Raw genomic sequence first — 19029 nt, forward strand, 5'->3', positions numbered from 1 at the left:
TAGCTGGTAAACCTCAACAGGCATGACTTAACGTAACTAGCAAGACATATTCCATGACATGTACCGTGCCTACTCATATAGAAGTAACACTTCTTGCCCAACTTTGGCTACCTATGTGTAAATAAGCCAGTACGTCCACGTTTGCATGACGAACATGCGGCGACGAACAACGTATCCGGACATGAATAGCATGACTTGTCATGACTGAAATGACACCCATGTGAACTATGACCAGGTAACACTGACAAAAATTACAAAATGTCCTCACAGTGGTTGGTTTAACAGGGATAAATTCATATGCATTACATACTGTGAATGACATTACGTAACATACATTCAATAACATGCAGCCTATACCAGTATACTCGCATAAACAAAACACTTGTCGCCCTTCTGCCCGTTAGCTTGTGTAATGGTGACTGATGCTGGATTATCTGGTTTTCATTTGTCACAGGTGCGGTCGAAGAAGGAAATTTTATAACCTCAGCAAGAGTTCAAGCCCCTTCACTTTTTAAGAAATAATATTCATTCACATCACTTAACACATATAACACCGCTTCACGCACTGACAACTATTACAGGCCTAGATCCTACTGCAGCTACCAAAACCCCCTCCTCCTCCTCGGGCCCATACGAGCTATGACATAAACGGACACATGTTCCAAAGACCATGGTTACGGAGATGTTCATCTAGAAAACGCATTCGTAAAAGAGGCAGTTCGTGAATGCAGCCTCCGGTACTCCCTTTAGAACTGCACAGCGTGCTTACATATATCCCGTTCCAACACTTGCTAATGCCAAAAAACAAGCGCTAATAGTTTGGTTTTTTAATGTAGTTCAGCGCACAAGTACCCGATTTTATTTTCTTGCTTATTTCCTCCCAGGGCTCTCGGTCAACACACCTCCTGCATGATGGCGTACCTCAAGACTATAAAGGGCATCAGGGTGCCTCGCTTCTTTCCTGATGACGCTGTTCTTTCGGCCATAGCTTACAAGCCACGTCCTGGCGACATTTTCATTACCCCGTACCCGAAGTGCGGAACAACTTGGATCCAGTACATTGCATACGGTATCTTTCACGACGGCCATCCGCCGAAAGATATGGCGCAGTTTCTCAAGGAGTCTCCGTATCTAGAAATCTTCGGCGTTGCCGCCCTCGATGCCATGCCTCGACATGGTACCATTAAGACACACTTGCCCATGGACGACCAACGGTTTTCCTCTGGTGCTAAATATATTTACGTCGCCAGAAACCCGTACGACGTCTGCGTATCCCGCTACTGTCAAACGACGGACACACACGGTTAATGAAGAAGACGTCGGAAACTTCGGTGATCACCTGAGATCTTTCGTAGCCGGTCAGGTTACCCACGGAGATTACCTAGAAGACAGCCTACTTCCATGGTATTCGCGCAGAAATGAGAAAAACGTCCTCTTCTTGGTGTACGAAAATCTGCATGCTCATATTGAGCTCCATGTGAAGCGTATCGCCGAGTTCTTGGGAGACGAGTACGGTCAACGAGTGCGCAGAGACCCCGCAATGTTGCAACGAGTAGTGGCCATGTCCTCGAAAGAGCGGATGCGTCCAATATTTAGGGAGTATTTGAAGGATACCTTCAAATACGTGGCACAACTACGGGCAGAAAGAAATTTACCTATCTCACCGGAACTGTGGAATGTTCTCGAGTTACTCAGCGACCGCCAGGGACCAAGGCATGAGTTCGTCCGCGATGCTGCTGTAGGGAGTTATGAAAGATTCTTCTCTGAAGGCCATAAGGAAGTCTTACGACAATGGTTATCTTCAAAAGCGCTTGGTAGTGACGTAATCAATCTGTGGCCGGAAATCAACCTTCATCGATAGGTTGGCGTCATTAATGAAGCTGAATCACATTCACTGGAAAGATGTTTTTGTATCGTATTCAGCCTTACTCATGCTCACTGAAATCTTGCAACCTTGCAGCGAGTGTAATGGCTTATGTTGAATATGGCGGTGGCCATATGCTAAATGATTCTTCTTTAATTTCGCATTGCTGTGCGCCCAGCTTCAAAGAGCCTTAATGGCACATTCTGAACTCATTTAACGTTAAGCATGGCAGCAGATATCAATCGCTTGGCAGATTAAAGTGGTAAGAATTAAATATAAAACCTTGTTCTATAGTGTTAATCCAGGCATCAGTACCAGGAAATTGTTCATGAAGAGTTTGGGACTGAACATTTTCGGGAACACTCTCGCTCAAGGTAGGTACTAAGCAGAACTCTCTCAGACTCACTCACAAAATATACTTCTGCGGAGTACCGACTCGGCCTCACGCTCACCGGAATTATGTTGTCGGTTTCACTCATACTCAGACTCACCAAAATCCTACTCAACCTAGCTCACTCAGACAAAAACTCAAGATAATTAAGGTCGTCTGGACTCATTGCACTCATATTCGCCAAAATTACACTGACACGGGCTCACTCAGACTCAGAATCCTCGGAATTTTGCTCATCCTACTTCGCTCGACCTCACATTCGCCGATCGCCCTGAGCTGTTGCGAGCCCGAGTGAGTCGGCTCATGAGTGAATTTGTCAGCCTATGACTGCCACGCCTTAAAAGGTTTTAAATGCGAATCATTTCTTAGCTAACCTTTGGCACTTTGAGCGTTTCTATCTACGTATCCATCTGTCTATCTATCAGCCGCCTAAGTCGGGGGCTCTCATGATCGCCTCCTTCAATTGGTGTAGACCAAATTTGACATGGGAGGGTAAGGGGATTTGACGAATATGACTTTCGGGTTACGACATGAATAACATGAAAATCCTGTCGCGTACGTCGTCAAACCCTTTCCTCCAGACACATGTGGCATATACCAGTTTACCACGGGCCGCGGTGCACGTGTATGCGCCACAGGTGATTGACAGTTTATATCCAGCCAGGAATGGCGAGAAGAGATATTTAATGCGAAAGCGGTGTACGGGTATGTGCCATAGGTGATTTACACTTTATATCTACCCAGGAACGGCGAGAACAGACATTGCTAATTTAAATGAGAAAGCGTTAAGAAAAACCGACATCGGCAGCGTTGACCCGACGAATGGAAAGAATGAGAATTAGGATCCCAGCAGGAATCGAACCCAAGCATTCTGCGTGGCAATCAGGTATTCTACCACAGAGCCACGCCAGGTCTATAAACTGGTTTGGAGAAACAGCCTATGCAGGCGCAATGTTGGGGCAATGTCAATTGTGGTTGTGTTGTTTGCTATCAACTTTTATTAGAAAGCAATAAACACTACATAATACTCCTACAATACAGGCGTCATATCAGATTAGCGTCTAGGGTTCCAGTGTTGGCTCCGCTTTTATAGCAGTCTAATAAACATTACATTTCTATTCCTATGATTCAGCAAGCTATATTGAAACATTGCTCGACCCAGGAGGAATACATTAACGAATACATTAAAGTTACGTATGATATTCACATCATTGCACCGTAAAGTACATTTAGTCTGCCAGAACGACGCAGTGTTCATATCTTACGAGGCTGTGCGATGGTCTCATGCTGACCGAGGATGATGCCAGTTTGATTGACAGCCGCTTTGTAGACTAGGCTACGTAGGCCACATACGCCCAGGTAGTCTACGAATACGACAGGCGCCATCCACTGATGGTCTACGTAGCACCATCCAGGCCTACCAGCCTCGACGGCCTATGCCTCACCAACGCGAAGGATGACTTAGATTCCGACATGTCGCCGGCTCTATCGACAGACAATGTGTCGACGAATTGACCGAGGCATCCATGATTTCGAATAGCTGTACAGTACCTCATACTTCAATACACATGGACCCCTAGTCACCGCGATCACGACCTGATCCGATAATAAGTCATGACCAGCTGTTTGTGCTCATTGATCACAGTGATGATGACCTTGTCCAAGAACTGTCAAGAACTTCCACACATGCACACGGGTTCGTGAAACGTGAGTGCGTTCTCCATCACAAGGGACAAGTTTAAGCACTACATGTCAGCTTACCGCTTCTGGTGTTGGTATAATATCCACGTTGCCGTTGGCAGCGTTACACAACTGTAAACAACTTGTTATATAACACATATGCGGCTCTTCAGCATATATGTGTGCGTTACTTCACAGTCACCTTCCCGCCGCATGCTTCGCATAACATCGACTCCCACGGTACGTGGGATCTGCCGAATTTTTTTAGCAGCAGATCTGTTAAACAGCGGTGTGTAACAGCGCAGCTGGTAAATGTCGAGGTTAATCCCTGTAGAGCGTAACGCAGCTCCTCACGGGTATGTGCCACAGAAATTGGACAAGCGCTACAACTCACCTCCGGTCCACTAAAAAATGAAGAAGCTGTCTACAACCAGCCTAGCGGCTATGTGCGAAGCAGCTCCAAGTTGGTATGTGCTACAGGAATTGGGCTAGCGCCGCTACTTCGCTCCAATCCACTAAAAATGAACAAACTGCCTATATTGGCCTAGCGGATATGTCCTACAAAAATTGGGCAAGTGCCACGACTCACCTCCCCTCCACGAAACGTTATCAATATGACTGACGTCATGAGCGGCGCTGAATTAACGTCGCACAGACTAGGTAGACAGTGCATATGGTCGCAAAGCTAGCATACAGAAGAGTCAAGCAATGAAATAGCAATATGATGCCACCAGCTCTGTTCTTTACCAAGTCTTCCCGACGTTACGTCAGTGAAGCTGCCTCAATGTTTTGTTTACGTGGAGTCAATTTGCATGACAATTGATATAAGAGTACTAAGAGCGCTGGTTGCGTATGGTTAGCGGTAAAAACTAAAGCAGCTCAAACGCAGGAACGAAGAAGGAATGGGAAACAGAGCTCCTCTCGTGATGTTCGTTTGTCTCTGTTTTATCGATTACGGTATATATTGCCGTACCTAAAGACAAATATTATTGCAATTTTCATAAAAATGGCACTGCTCAAAAGAGTTCCATTCATATGAATGTGCTTTATGCCGAGGTCAACCACGGCTCCACATACGTATTTCCTCCACTGATATGACATTGTAAAATATACACTAACAGATGGCAAACAAAAACTAGAAGAAAAAGTTCCATTGCCGGGAGTCGGACCTGCGACCCCTCGCTCGTCAGTGCGCTGCGCGAACTGACTCGGCCACATACGGCACGTTGTTCAACATACTAACGGCGAGCTGTTTATATACACCGTTTACCATTGGCGGTACTCAGGGATCGGTGGCACTTCGTGTTTTCGTTATCACTAGCGAGATGGCGCAAAGGCCTTGAAGGGTGGGCTTTAAAGGTCGTCACCCCGCGTGTCGCGATGCTCGCGCGCCTCCACAGGGCGTGTTCGCTCGTGCGCGCACGCTTATCTCGTGATGAGCGGCGGTTTGTACGCTTTGTGCTCTCACCGCAAGTTTGCCTTGAAGTTAAGAGAACACGAAGGTCACTTCGCTCACTGCAGCGGCCGCGTTTGCGAAAGAAGCGCTGCTCACAAACAAATAAGTTACAACTGTGACAGTTATTTCGCGCTCATACAGTGTATACTTGTACATTCGTTGGAGAGGAGAAACATCTGGCGTCTTTCGTTAAGCAGCTGGCGTCTTTTCATTTTGCTTTAGAAACATCTGGCGTCTTTTCGTTTTGCTTTTAGAAAGCATCTGGCATCTTTCGTTGGTTTATTTCATCAATCAACGGCGTTTTGAACAAAATTTTTATTGTTTAATCACGCACAGGAGAAATCTCACCAGGCACTACCTTGGAGGTAAACAATGGCTGCTAATGGGAATGAGAGACAGAAGAAGTCGGCTTTTAGTTAACGCGCACGCTGCGAATTTTTTATTTTTCAACAACGCACAGGAGAAATCTCCCACCGGCACCATCTTGGACGTCAAGATCTGGTACTAGCGTTAAGACTGGTTACGCACTACGACGGGGACGAACGAGTACCGCTTTAAGGAGCTTCGCCCCTAAAAGCCCCCTAAACCACCCAGTGGTCGAAATTTGGCTGTGGCGTTGCAGTTGTGCACTAGTCTAGAGCGAACGCTATAGGAGTTACACGCATTTGCTCGTTTCGCTCTTCGCTATGCTGCGTTCCTTGGCGCGTCTGTCAACCTCCCCGAATACCCTTCCTCAGCGTCTGAGGTGAAAACGCAAGGAGCGCGCACATCTGCTAGCAGAGGAGCACGCCAGGTTCTGTGGTGAGTAGTGGGACTTGCCGAATTTCTGTCGCACATATGCGCTATAGGAGTTTTGTGCAGACATCACGAAATTTTCCGGGCAACGAGGAGGACCCGCCAGGGGGCCAGAGAGTTCGGATGTGGCTCACATCAGCTCTGTGGAAAGTTGTTTTGTCTGGTGGAAATTGTGCAGTTACAGAAAATTAACTCGTGTGATCGCCTGTCTGCAGCTTTCGGGATCATCTAGACCACGGTTTCAGGACTGTGAGTAGGTTTTTGGACATTTTATGGCCGTTTTGATGTCGACTGCGCCTTCGCCTAGCGCAGCATAACGCTAGCAGTGCACAAACGCGGCGGCTTGGCGGTGGCCGACGCCCCCGGCGTTCCTTCGGAGCCCCGTTGTGGAGACCCGACGGCAATGGAGATGACCGTGGAGGGTACTGAAATTACCCCCGAAGAATTTAGAGCCGCGGAATGGATCACAAAAGTGGGAAGACATGTCAAAGAGCTACAGGACTCCGCTAGAGATGACAGACAAGGACGCCAAAACGGCCACGCCCAGACAGAGTGCGGAGCCGAGCCCGGTGAAGAAAGATGTAGACGGCGGCGGCGAACGCGGCATACAAAAAGCTGGGGCACAAGATCGCGGAGCGCGCAGTTGCGTCGTACCTCCCGCGGTTGCCGGCAAACGACTACAAAATAATCATTCATCCGAAGAGCGGGCTGGCGCTCGCCAACGTTCCGAACACCAGGCTGAGTGCGGCGGTACGCATGGCAGCGCAAATTCCTTGGGTTAAGGAACAAGAAAAGGAAGTGCTGATTGCTAATGACAAGCAAGGCACCCTGATTTTCAGCACTCCAGACATGGACACTGTCTGGAAGGTGACCAGGATTAAGTCTATCGAGATTGAAGGCAAGAACTACGACGTCACGGCGTACCTCGCGCCGCACGAGGATAGCGGGCGGGGTGTGGTACGCGGCATCGACCCGAGATTGACAATAGAGTAACTGACAGAGGCATTCGGTAACCCGAGGAACCCGCCGATACTTGGCGTTAGGAAGCTGGGCAACTCCAGTTCGGCAGTCATCATCTTCAAGAACGCGACAGTTCCCAGGTGGATGTACTGTTACGGCGTACCTCTGAAGTGAGTGCTCTACAAGAAACGATACGATGTGTGCTACCGATGTGGTGAGCTAGGACACAGATCGGACGTGTGTATCAGCGACCAAGTTCACTGCCGAAGATGTGGAATGACAGCTCCACCTGAGGACCACGCATGTGAGCCCACGTGCAAGCTGTGTGGCAAAGGTCATCTGACAGCGGACCGGAAATGCAAAGAAGCTTTCAGGACCCCTTACACGATAAAGAAGAGGCAGTGGGAGGCCTGGCGGCGCATGGAAGAGGAAGAACGGACGACGAAGGAGGCCCAAGAGCAAACGTGCAGACTGGAAGAGAATCAAGGAAGGTCCAGGAGCCGGTCGAAACACCGGAGCGGGTCAAGAGGGAGGGCAGGTTCCTTCCCACGACTACCGCAAAGGCAGGAAGGAGAGCAGCCACCGTTGACCGGTCGGAGTGACTTAGGGCACATCCCGCGGTGCTGTCCTCAACAGTGGGAGACCCACGTCGCCAATCCGCAAGGTGGGTTGGGGAGGGAGGGCCTTCCAGGATAAACGGGATGGAGAAATTTTTATGATTAAGGAAGAAAATCGCGTGCTTAAAGAGCAGCTAGCGGTGATGAGTAAGCAAATAAAGGAGCTTAAAATAGAGATTAAGTCGTCTAACACAGCACTGGTTTCCTTACCGCAAATGTCACAGAAGCCAAATGTAGGACGGTTGGAGTAGCAGAGCTCTGCACCGCCCCCAGCTAAGAAGAGGGCGAAAGAGGTGATAAAGCCCGTGATAGATAAGAACATAGAACAGTGATAGACATGAAAATAGCAAAACTGTAGACTAACTTTGACGCCAAATCTACCCAGGACGATGAATGGCGTAAGGCCTTCGAGAAACGGATGTTGGGTATATTCCAAAAAACTGTAGACTAACTTTGACGCCAAATCTACCCAGGACGATGAATGGCGTAAGGCCTTCGAGAAACGGATGTTGGGTATGTTCCAAAATCTGACACAGCAGTTGCATCAGCGAGATAACAATCTCACTGAGCGGCTACATTAGCGCGATTATAAACTGACTGAAGAACTTAAAACGGAATTTGCGAAAAGGGACCGTGCGTATGCACAGCTCACCCAACAAGTATTTGGCAGGCCGATGAATAACCTTAATGACAATCATGGCTCACAGATCCAGTAAAACCACCGTTAGGCAATGGAACTGTAGAGGCTTCACGCGCAAGCGTGCGGTCCTGCAGGAATTCCTAAGGAAAGGGGATCGACCGGAGGTAATGGTATTACAGGAATGCGGGAAAAAGGTGACATTGCCGGGCCATAAATCCTACGTAAGCGAAGGCGCAAGCACGCAGGTGGCCACCCTGGTCAGGCGAAATGTTACGGTGGCGCAAGCTGACATCGGGAATGCATACGTAGATCACGTTCTCATAGAACTGATACGACGAAAAAAGAAAGACGGTAGCTTGTTCATATTAAATATATACAGCTCTCCTACACAAAGGCGACGCGACTTTGGGAATCTCTTCGCGACAACGCGACGTAAGACTAGGAACACCCCGTTGCTGATCGTCGGGGACTTTAACGCTCACCACACGGCATGGGGCTTCAATTAAGGGTAGGAAATTGTGGGTCGACATACAGACTCATAATCTGGATCTAATAACCGACCCTATGCAGCCCACGAGGAAGGGAAATAGTGTCGCGGTTGACACATCTCCTGACCTCACTTTGACGGGTAGCGGCACTAGTGCCACATGGTGCAACACGAACGAGGACCTAGGCAGCGATCACAAGATCATAGAAGGGGTGGTAGAGGGAGGCCCGGCAACACCTCGGAAACGGAGGGTAGAGGCCGTAAATTGGGACTCTTTCAGGGACCTCAGGGACGACCCGGCTCCTATCTGTGACATTGCCGAGTGGTGCGATGGGGTGCTACGGACTGTTAAGGCAGCCACAGAAGTAGTGGAAACCGATGGCGACAACGAAGTGGTAGACAGGAGATTAGTAAATCTCTGGAGGAAAAAGAAAGCGTTAGAGAACCGACTTCAACGGAGGAGATGGGATCGGATTATTCGGAAACAAATAGCGGCTTTAAACAGGCAAATTGAAGAGCACGCCATCACGCTCACGAAGCAAAATTGGGGGAACGTCTGTCAGGAGATGGATAGGAATATGAGCACCGCCGGAACTGGCGACTTCTTCGCCACCTCTTAGATCCGGCTAGTACAAAGGCAGCATCTAACAGCAATTGGAAAGGATGGCGCACCAATTTGACGGCACTAAGAAGCAACTCTTAGAAGTAACCCCGCCGGATATTAACCACTCCCGGATTACGGAGGGAGAGAAAACTCCGCCCTATACGCCCCTATCTCCCTGGCTGAGGTGAGGGTGGAAATTAATCGGCTCAGGACTAAATCAGTGGCAGGGCCGGACAGAGTGACCAACAAAATGCTCCGTAATTTAGACGATAGGTCCATCGCTAACCTCGCAACGTACATGCAGGAGTGTTGGGAAAAGGGGATGATACCGCAGGAGTGGAAACTCGCAAACGTCATTTTCATTCCCAAGCCGGGTAAAAAACTGAGTTTCGAGAACCTCAGACCGATATCGCTAACGTCTTGCGTGGGTAAGCTTATGGAGCATGTCGTTCAGACGCGGCTCAATAGGTACTTGGAAGAAAATGGTTTGTATCCTGACACCATGATCGGTTTTCGACCAGAACTATCGGCATGTGACGTCATGCTGCAGCTCAAGGACCAAATTATAGAGAAGCCAACGCGAGACACAAAAGTGATCGTGGGGTTAGATGTGGCAAAGGCATTTGACAACGTGAGGCACGTGTCGATCTTAGAGAATCTGACCTCACTGAACGTCGGGAAGAGAGTTTACCGCTACATCAAGGACTTCCTTTCGAACAGGAAAGCCACCTTAAAGATAGGGGAAGAATCCATCGAGGACATTAAATTAGTCAACAGGGGGACGCTGCAGGGCTCGGTGTTATCACCAACCCTTTTCAACATTGTGATGTTGAAACTGCCTGAACAGTTAAGAGATATTGAGAATCTAAATCACACCATTTATGCGGACGACATTATGGATTAACAAGGGCAGTGACGGGCAAATTGAAAGTTCCCTGCGAAACGCCATTGATAAAATCGTGGAGTACCTGAAACCCAAAGGAATTAAATGTTCGGCCGAAAAGTCGGAAGCACTGTTCGTCATGCCCCCGGACAACGGCGGCTCCACATGAAGCCTGAAGTGGGCATTCACTTGTATATTAATGGCGCAGAGATCCCCACGGTCGACAGTATCCGTGTCCTCGGGCTGAGGATTCAGGCGAACCGGAAGAATTATGAAACGCTTGCCAGGTTAGAAGCCAGTTCAAATCAGACTTGTCGTCTCATCAGACGAATAGCGAACAGGCACGCTGAGATGAAGGAGGCGAACCTTCTTAGGCTCGTGCAAACCTTCATAATAGGTAGGGTAGTGTACGTGGCACCTTACCTCAAATTAAACCAAGCGGAACGGAACAAGCTCGGTACCATTATCAGAAAAAGTGTAAAAGTCGCGCTCGGACTTCCCCCGAACACGTCCACTGACAGACTCATGAAATTAGGCGTATCGAACACACTCGATGAGCTGATTGAGGCTACTGTTACCGCACAGCATCAAAGGCTACTCGGATCTAAAACGGGGAGAGCAGTATTAGAGAGATTGTGTTACGAGCCTAAGCGTGAGCAAGTGCGCTCAAAAGACATACCGGGACAGATCAGGGACAGAATAAAGTTACCTCCGCTACCCAGGAACATGAACCCTGCCTTTCACGAAGGCAGATGTAAAGCCAGGGCAGAGGCATTACAAGCCAAGTACACCGGTCTACAGGACGTCCTCTATACAGACGCTGCGGAATATGAGAACAAAGCGGCACACACGGCAGTGGCAGTCAGGGATAACGGCGCCCTGATGGCGTGCTGCACAGTCAGTGGTGTTGAGAGTGTAGAGGCTGAGGAAGTGGCCATAGCCTTGGCCATCAGCCAAAAGGGGGTCTGGGTGGTCATCAGCGACTCCAAAAACGCCGTGAGGAATTATGAATCGTGAAGGGTGACGGAGACTGCCGTCCGCATATTAAACACGTTAGGAGGACCCAGAGAGAGGATATGCTCGCATATCATGAAATCGTAACACAGTACAGGCTGAATCGTCAAGTGTACTCAGGTGCGGATAGATCGCTCAATAAGAAAGACGAGGTTATGTGGCGAAAGTTGCAGACGGGGGTTTTCCCAAACCCCGTACTTTACAGCAAGTGGCACCCAGAAGTTTTCCGGTCCCAGTGCAAATTTTGTGATGAAGCAGCGAATTTGGTCCACATGGTGTGGACATGTCCGAGTCAGAACGATGGTTCCCACACACTAGAATCCTGGGAGACCCTGCTCAGCAACCCAAACCCCAACGTCCAGCGGGACCTCATAAGTCAAGCCCTTGCTGCTGCCGTGTCTCAAGGGATTCCGGCCGACGGCTAGGGGCGACGGGCAATACCTGACGTAATTGAAAGATTTTAAAAATAAAGTTTGTTTTTCTCTCTCTCTCTCTCCGGGCAACGAGAGGTATTCAGCTTTGCTGTAAAGCTCCAGGGTGTTGTGTGCCTCTGGTCAACGACAGAGGAGACGCTGTGCTGGTGAACACTGCTTTTCCTCTTGACATTCCAATACTATGTAATGCTCTCCCTTCAGCTATTCGGAAGGCGATGGCCTGCGTCAGGATGGCTCTTGCTCTAAACGCGCGTTCTTCGCTCCGGCTACTCTAATCTACAATGCATTGAGCGGGAAGAGCCGCCGACGGCATTTCGTCGTTCAAAGCGATTTGACGTCTAAAGACGTCTTGAGAAAGGTTGGATTCCGCCCAAAGCGTGGACTAATAAACAGTTTTTTAGAAGTATATACTCTCTCTCTCTCACTCTTTGTGTATGTATATATATATATATATATATATATATATATATATATATGGTGCGTTGTCTATGCGTCTTTCTATACTATACTGTATAATATATTATGTGACGTCACTACATAACACCACCGCATGGTCAAAAGTGGGCCGATCACGAAGGCAGTGCAAACATCAATTATTATTAATTTTACTTGGTTTGGATACATCTAAAACACGAAGACAAAGAGGAAATATGGAGGGAGCCAGCTGACAACTGCCACCTAGAGAGGAACAATGCCTGCGTGCTCCTTCGGGAAGGGAAACATAGAGTTAAGGAAGTTAGGGTAAAGAAAGAGGAAAGAAAAAAATAACACACGTAAACACAAATAAGAAGTCACACAGAAAAATGTCTATGAACGCGATGCTAAATCAGTATTTTTTTAAAGGGGCCCTGCAACACTTTTTGAGAAGGGTCCAAAAGCGCTGCCAGTCGATAGTCGAGGCTCCCGACAACACGCGAGTCAAATATTATAGCGAAGCGCGCGGTCTGGAATTTACAATAAATTCTCAAAATCAGCTGAAAATTGCTCCCTCTTCTCTCGACAAATGATGCATTAGTCCGCAATATATGACGCGATTGTCGGCAGCTCCACCATTCGCTGATGTTATAATCACGATTACACCCTCATTGTTACCTTCGTTGTTAATTTTGAGTTCAACAAGTAGATAATATGTATGTTTATATTGTGTTATGCCGTTAAAACACCGAACAAACATTAATATTAGCACTTCCGGTCTCACCGACAGCTCGTCTGCTCGTAGTTGCGTAGTCGCGTTTTCTTCACCATGCGCAGTGCCAAAATCGTGATTATTTCTCTGCTTTTGACCATCGCCGGTTTCCGTTGAGAGTGGCAGCCGTTGGGGTGTTGCCTCGTCAGCTGGAAACTGCATCGTCGGCACGTTCTCACGACCGACCGAGGCAGGGGTGCAGCATTTCTCCGATAACAATGCTAGCGCCGGCTAGTTTAGGATACCTGTGTTCGCTGTATGGCGAGAGTCCCGTTCGCTGTCTGTTCAGTATGTCATCGAGCCGTACCTCGGCGTATCCTCCCCGTAGTCTCACGTTCCCGAGAAACCGCGACACAGCAACCAAGGAGACTCGCATTCACGGTAGCTGCAGACAGCCGGGGGATGGGTCCGCGCCGGCCCGATGCCTCACGATCCTTTCTTCTAGTCTTTAGTTCTTTGTTGTCAGCCCCCACTCGCTGTGCGCCCGCATTGGAAGAGCAAACAGCATCGAAGTGCCCACCCACCGGCTTAAAGGGCCCCTCACCATGCCACATAGCAAATTTTAGTTAGACGCTGGAAGTTGTGTGCCGAATCAAGAGCAGTATGCCGAAAGAATTTTTCAAATCGATTCATTACGAGCTGAGAAAAACAATAATTTGTAGCGGCGCGAAACCATGATGCGAGGAGGCGAGTTTCAAACCCTTGCCACTCGCCCCGCGTAGCCTTAGCAAGCCAAATCCCTTCCCTGCCCTCTTCACTTGACACATACGTATGAACACGTCATGCGCATGCATGGTCACGTGCGCATAATGTGCCCGAGCACGCGAGCGGCGTTGCACGGCCGCTACCTTTGTTTTTATGTAGCGGCCGTGGGCGTTTTGTCGGCGTTCTCTGTGGTGTACTGCCTGTTTCTGCGGGACGGGCATGAAAGTTGAGACATTTGTACGGGCACGAGAGTGGCGGTATCATGAGCCAGTGCCGCATTACCGTTTACTTGGACGCGGTAGAATAAATGAGCATAATGAGTGCTCGAACGCGCCAGCACATTACTTTCGTTTCCAGGGCTGGCGTCTGCTCGATGCGCTAACCGCGGGGACACGAACGCATGGGAAAGGGAGGTACATTAGCCCCGCATCTCGCTGCAATTCACGAAAAAAAATTGAAAAAGACGCGCGCATTCCCTCTGTGTGTCTCATTATTTCTCTCAAGTTTTGTTAATCTATTCAAGCAACAAATTACACGAACTACACATGTCGTGTCAAATAATTATCGCAGTGTCACGTGCTACTGTTGGCGACGTCAGAGCACAGTCGTGTATGTAGGGGAGCGACGTCACAGCACTACCACCTACGTAGGGCCATTTTCTCATGTGCGTCATCCCCTCATTCTCAAAAGCGCGCGCCCGCGAAAGGAAGGGAAAGCAGCGTTCACCTTAAAATTTGACCCACTTCCGCTGCGCGTAGCGTTGCAAATTTTGGCAGACGTGATCGGGAACACCCAGTGTATGCATTGCGCTCGCTAGCTCAAAATTGTCAAACCTGGTGAGGGGCCCTTTAAATGCTGTCAATCCAGTACCGCCACCGGGAGAAGGGTGCACGCAGCTTTGCCGTGTTGAATGCGATTCAAGCGCGAGAAGTGCGACGAGGCGGTGTATCGGAGTGTGGGTCCAAACCCATCTCAGCTGTCATTCGTTCCAAACGCGCACGCAGGTTTGCGTCCATGGTTGGCAGAGCGATGAAAATACTACGGCAGTTCGAGGTGCACACCCAACATTACCAAACCGACTCGCAGTTTTCAAGCACGCGCGATACACGGTGCGATGGGCTCCGCTCGACGAGGACCACGCAAGCCGACCGGAAGTGGCGCCACAGACCAAGTGGTTGCGCCCAGACGCCAGAGAGAAAAAAAATGAAGAAAAAAATTCCACCGGCGCTGACGTCACTCTTGGGCACCTCCTCGCACCTCCGCTCTCCCTCCCTCCACGCCCCGCGCAGTTTTCCGTGCGCTCGTGGCGTTGAGCTGAGTGAGAAAGCTGCGGAACGTGATTTCTATAATTTGGTAACACCACTAAGACCTGACGGATTCGAAAACTTTTTGCGGCATATGACTCGTGAAGAGTCATACGTCCACAATGAGACTATTCAAATATAATTGGGAAAGGTGTTGCAGGGCCCATTTAAGAAAGTTAGTAGGGCTCGACGGGCATGGGCACGCCGAGCAGCACATTCTCCCGGGAACAGGCTATCATTAAGGTTCGTACACTTAAGACAAATAGTTCCATATTCCTTGATTAGCAGTGCAATAGAGCCTGTTTCGGCACTACTGCAAAAATCGCCAGGCCTGCGTGGAACACGCAGCACAGTCACAGCGAAAGCTGAAAGAGCAGCTTTTCTATTGCCCCTTGTAGGCTCTCTTGGGGCAAGTAATACAAGTACACATGCAAGGTACCCACGATGTCGTAAATCATCGCAATTTCTGTGAAGTCGGGAAGCACCCACTATGCCATTATTCGTCATTCTGCTGAGAAGCGTGGTATCCGCTAAAATTCTGTAAGGCAATGTGGGCACTTTATGTTGTGGCTGATGACGATAAATTATGGCTGAGCCCTTTGTAATTGGTTGGAAGCATTCAACGACCCACCTGTAGCACATTTCGCATAGTCTGACGCCTGGTTGTTATTTTACGCTTCTACCCCGCCATATTACATATGCTAACGCCAGTCCTTGCCCGTGATGACGACTGTATAGCGTCTTTTTGTAAAGGAGTTTCAAGCACCGGCGTGGCTTTGGGGTAGGACACTTGAGCGGCGGTGGCGCACAACTACGGCACAGAAATCGGCTGTTGTTGTGATGTCATTGCAGCTTTCGCTGTAAAACCACGTTAGGTGCAAAAAGCTTTCGGAAGGGGGCCAGAAGTATCTATACATCGACTGAGAATATTAAGAAGATGGCTTCCGCGCTGGAGTCCTCTTAAACGAATTCGTAAAGGAGCCTGTGACTTTTTTATCTATACAACCGCCTTACCGGACCTCCCGGTCTTGGAATGAAAACTGTTCCCTCGCACTTAGCTGTGCAATGCCGTTGTCAGGGAGTTATAATGTTCATTCGGTCAATATAACCGCTTTTTGACTCATCCATCCATTTCTTTTTATTTCCTAATTGCACTTATGGGGTCCATTCGCGAAAGCAAACACATATGAGGATAAATATGAACGAGGCATCTGCGGCGTTCTCTTCGCACACTAACAGTACGCCTATTTTCTTGCCGCACTTAAGTGATTTGAACTGCATTCGCCTAGCGCACATAGCCCAGAGAGAGAGAGAGAGAGAAACTTTATTTGCGTATAACGCGGAGCAAAGCAAATGGTCGGGCCCCTATTCCAGGGCTCCGCTGGCCCTTGCCATCTTCTCTGCCCGTTGGATCAGACAAAGCTGATCATCAAAGGCCGAGCTGGACAGCAGTGCCTCCCATTTTTCCTCTGTGTTATTCATGTTGTGGTGTTCTTCGTTGTGAAGTGTACACTCCCATGTAATGTGAAACAGAGTTGGTGGGGCCCCGCACCACGGACATATATCTCTGTATGCTGTGGGGTAGAATACATGTAGCCTGTGTAAGTTCGTATATGTGTTTGTCTGGAGTCTGCGTAACGCCGCAGATTCCATTGCTGTGAGGTTCTTATGCGGTGCTGGATAGAGTTTTCTATTCTCCCTGTAATACTGAAGAATTGTAGCAAAATTAGGGTCTAGGGGCGTTGGGTCCTCTATTGCAGTGTGCAAGGAAGCTCGGTGATTTGTGAAGCCTCGAGCCGCCTCATCCGCAAACTGGTTCCCGGTGACGCCCGCATGCCCTGGCGCCCAGATAATCGTTTGGGTGTATTCAATTGGAAAATCTCTAGGAGCTTTGGTTAGAATTTGGAAGGCCTTCGTACATATTCTACCCCTTTCGTAGTTCCTACATGCAGCCTTCGAATCCGTGATTATTGTCAGTGGGGCTTTTCGCTCCCTGCCCTCCTTGATTGCCAGTGCTAGCGCTATCTCCTCCGCTTCTGTAATGGAGGCTTGGGCTATGGAGGCACAACTTGTAATGTTTCCTTTTCGGTCCGTGACCACAGCCACCATATTTTTTGCATTAGTCTGATATGGTGCTGCGTCTGTAAATCTTGCCGTATTCAAATATTTTGTCTTTTTATCTATGTAAGCTGCTCTTGCTTTACGCCTTCCAGCATGTAGAATTGGATCCATGTTCTTCGGTAGGGGACATATCTTGTACCAGGCTCTGACTAAGCACGACAATTCCTTAGCTCTTCCATGTGCCTGTACTTGTCCACCGAGACCGATCCTCTGAAGAAGTTCTCTGCCGGTTGGCGTCTGTAGCAGGCGGTTAATCTGTGTGGTCACTTGCGCTTCAGCCAACTCATCAAAGGTATTGTGGAGTCCAAGCGCTAACAGCTTCGCAGTTGAAGTGCTTTGTGGTAGTCGCAGAGCCGCTTTATACGCCATCCTTATTATTTTGTCGGCTTTTTCTTTCTCCTCTTTGTTCATGTTGTGGTAGGGTAGCGAGTACGTTAGTCTGCTGATGACTAAGCTCTTTACCAAACGAAGCGCGTCTTGCTCTTTCAGTCCAGCACGATTGTTCGTTATTCGGACTATCATACGAACAATTTGTTGAGCTGTTCGTTTAATCATGTTCAGTGTGTGGAGACATCGCTGATTGGACTGTAGCCACATCCCTAGGATTCGAACGGTCGTTTTCTCTGGAATAATATTGCCTTCTAACTTGACCTCAAGGCGAAGGCTCGGGTCTGTCCTTTGTTTTTTACTTTTGGAGAATCGAATGAGTTCCGATTTGTCTGCTGAGCACTGAAGTCCCCTTTCTCTAGTGTACTCTTCGATTGTTTTAGCTGCAAATTGGAGCCGTTCTTCTTTTTCTGCCAGGCTACCCTTGGTTGTCCATATAGTGATGTCATCCGCATAGAAGGAGTGTCGGATGTCTGGAATATCTTCGAGTTTTCTGGCTAGACCAATCATAGCTATATTGAAAAGCGTAGGCGAGATCACAGCGCCTTGAGGTGTGCCTTTGCTCGGTGGGTGGAAGACTTTAGATTCGTCTTCTCCTACTTTGATGACAGCGGTTCTTTTAGTAAGGAAGTTTTGGACGTATTGGTACGTCCTTTGACCGCAGTTCGTTTCTGCTAGCCCATCTAGTATGGCCTTATGGCTTACGTTGTCAAATGCGCCTTTTATGTCGATGGCCATGACAATGTTTTCTCCTGCTGTTGGAACATTTGTTAGTACTTCCTCCTTTAAAAGTAGAAGGATGTCCTGTGTCGAGAGGTTTGGGCGGAAACCAAACATGGTGTTTGGCAACAAGTTGTTTTGTTCAAGATGCCGTTGAAGTCTGGTATTTATTAATCTCTCCAACACCTTGCCTAAGCACGATGTAAGAGAGATCGGCCTGAGGTTTTCTATTGCCAATTTCTTTCCTGGTTTTGGTATCATGATTATCACAGCATGCTTCCATTGCTGAGGTATTGTGCCATTTACCCAGTGTTTGTTAATGAAGTTTAGAAGCGCTGTGATGGCTTCATCATTCATGTTGCGAATCATAGCATTGGTGATTTGATCCGCCCCAGGCGCTGTGTTGCGTTTCATGCTGACGATTGCCGCTCTTACCTCGGCATGCGTGAAAGGCGCATCCAGTTCTGAGTTTGGGAGCCCAGTGTATTTAGCCTGGTAAGGGGCTGTGATGGCTTGGGCTCCGAAACACTTGGTATAGATGTCTCGAAGGAGGTCGTCTCGTGTGCCTGGATATGTGTGCAATAATCTTTCTAAAGATTTTTGTCCTTCGCGTTTAGTTTTCAGTGGGTCAATCATGGCTCTGAGGATATTCCATGTCTTCGCTGTTCCTAGGGTTCCATTTAGTGAATCGCAGAATTGTTCCCAGTTGGCTGTCGCGAGTTGATTAGCATACTCTTCGGCTTGCTGCGTTATTTCTTTAATTTTCGCTTTGAGTTTCTTA

Source organism: Rhipicephalus sanguineus, chromosome 11 (genome assembly GCF_013339695.2).
Source record: "Rhipicephalus sanguineus isolate Rsan-2018 chromosome 11, BIME_Rsan_1.4, whole genome shotgun sequence".
NCBI classification, from domain to species: Eukaryota; Metazoa; Arthropoda; class Arachnida; order Ixodida; family Ixodidae; genus Rhipicephalus; species Rhipicephalus sanguineus.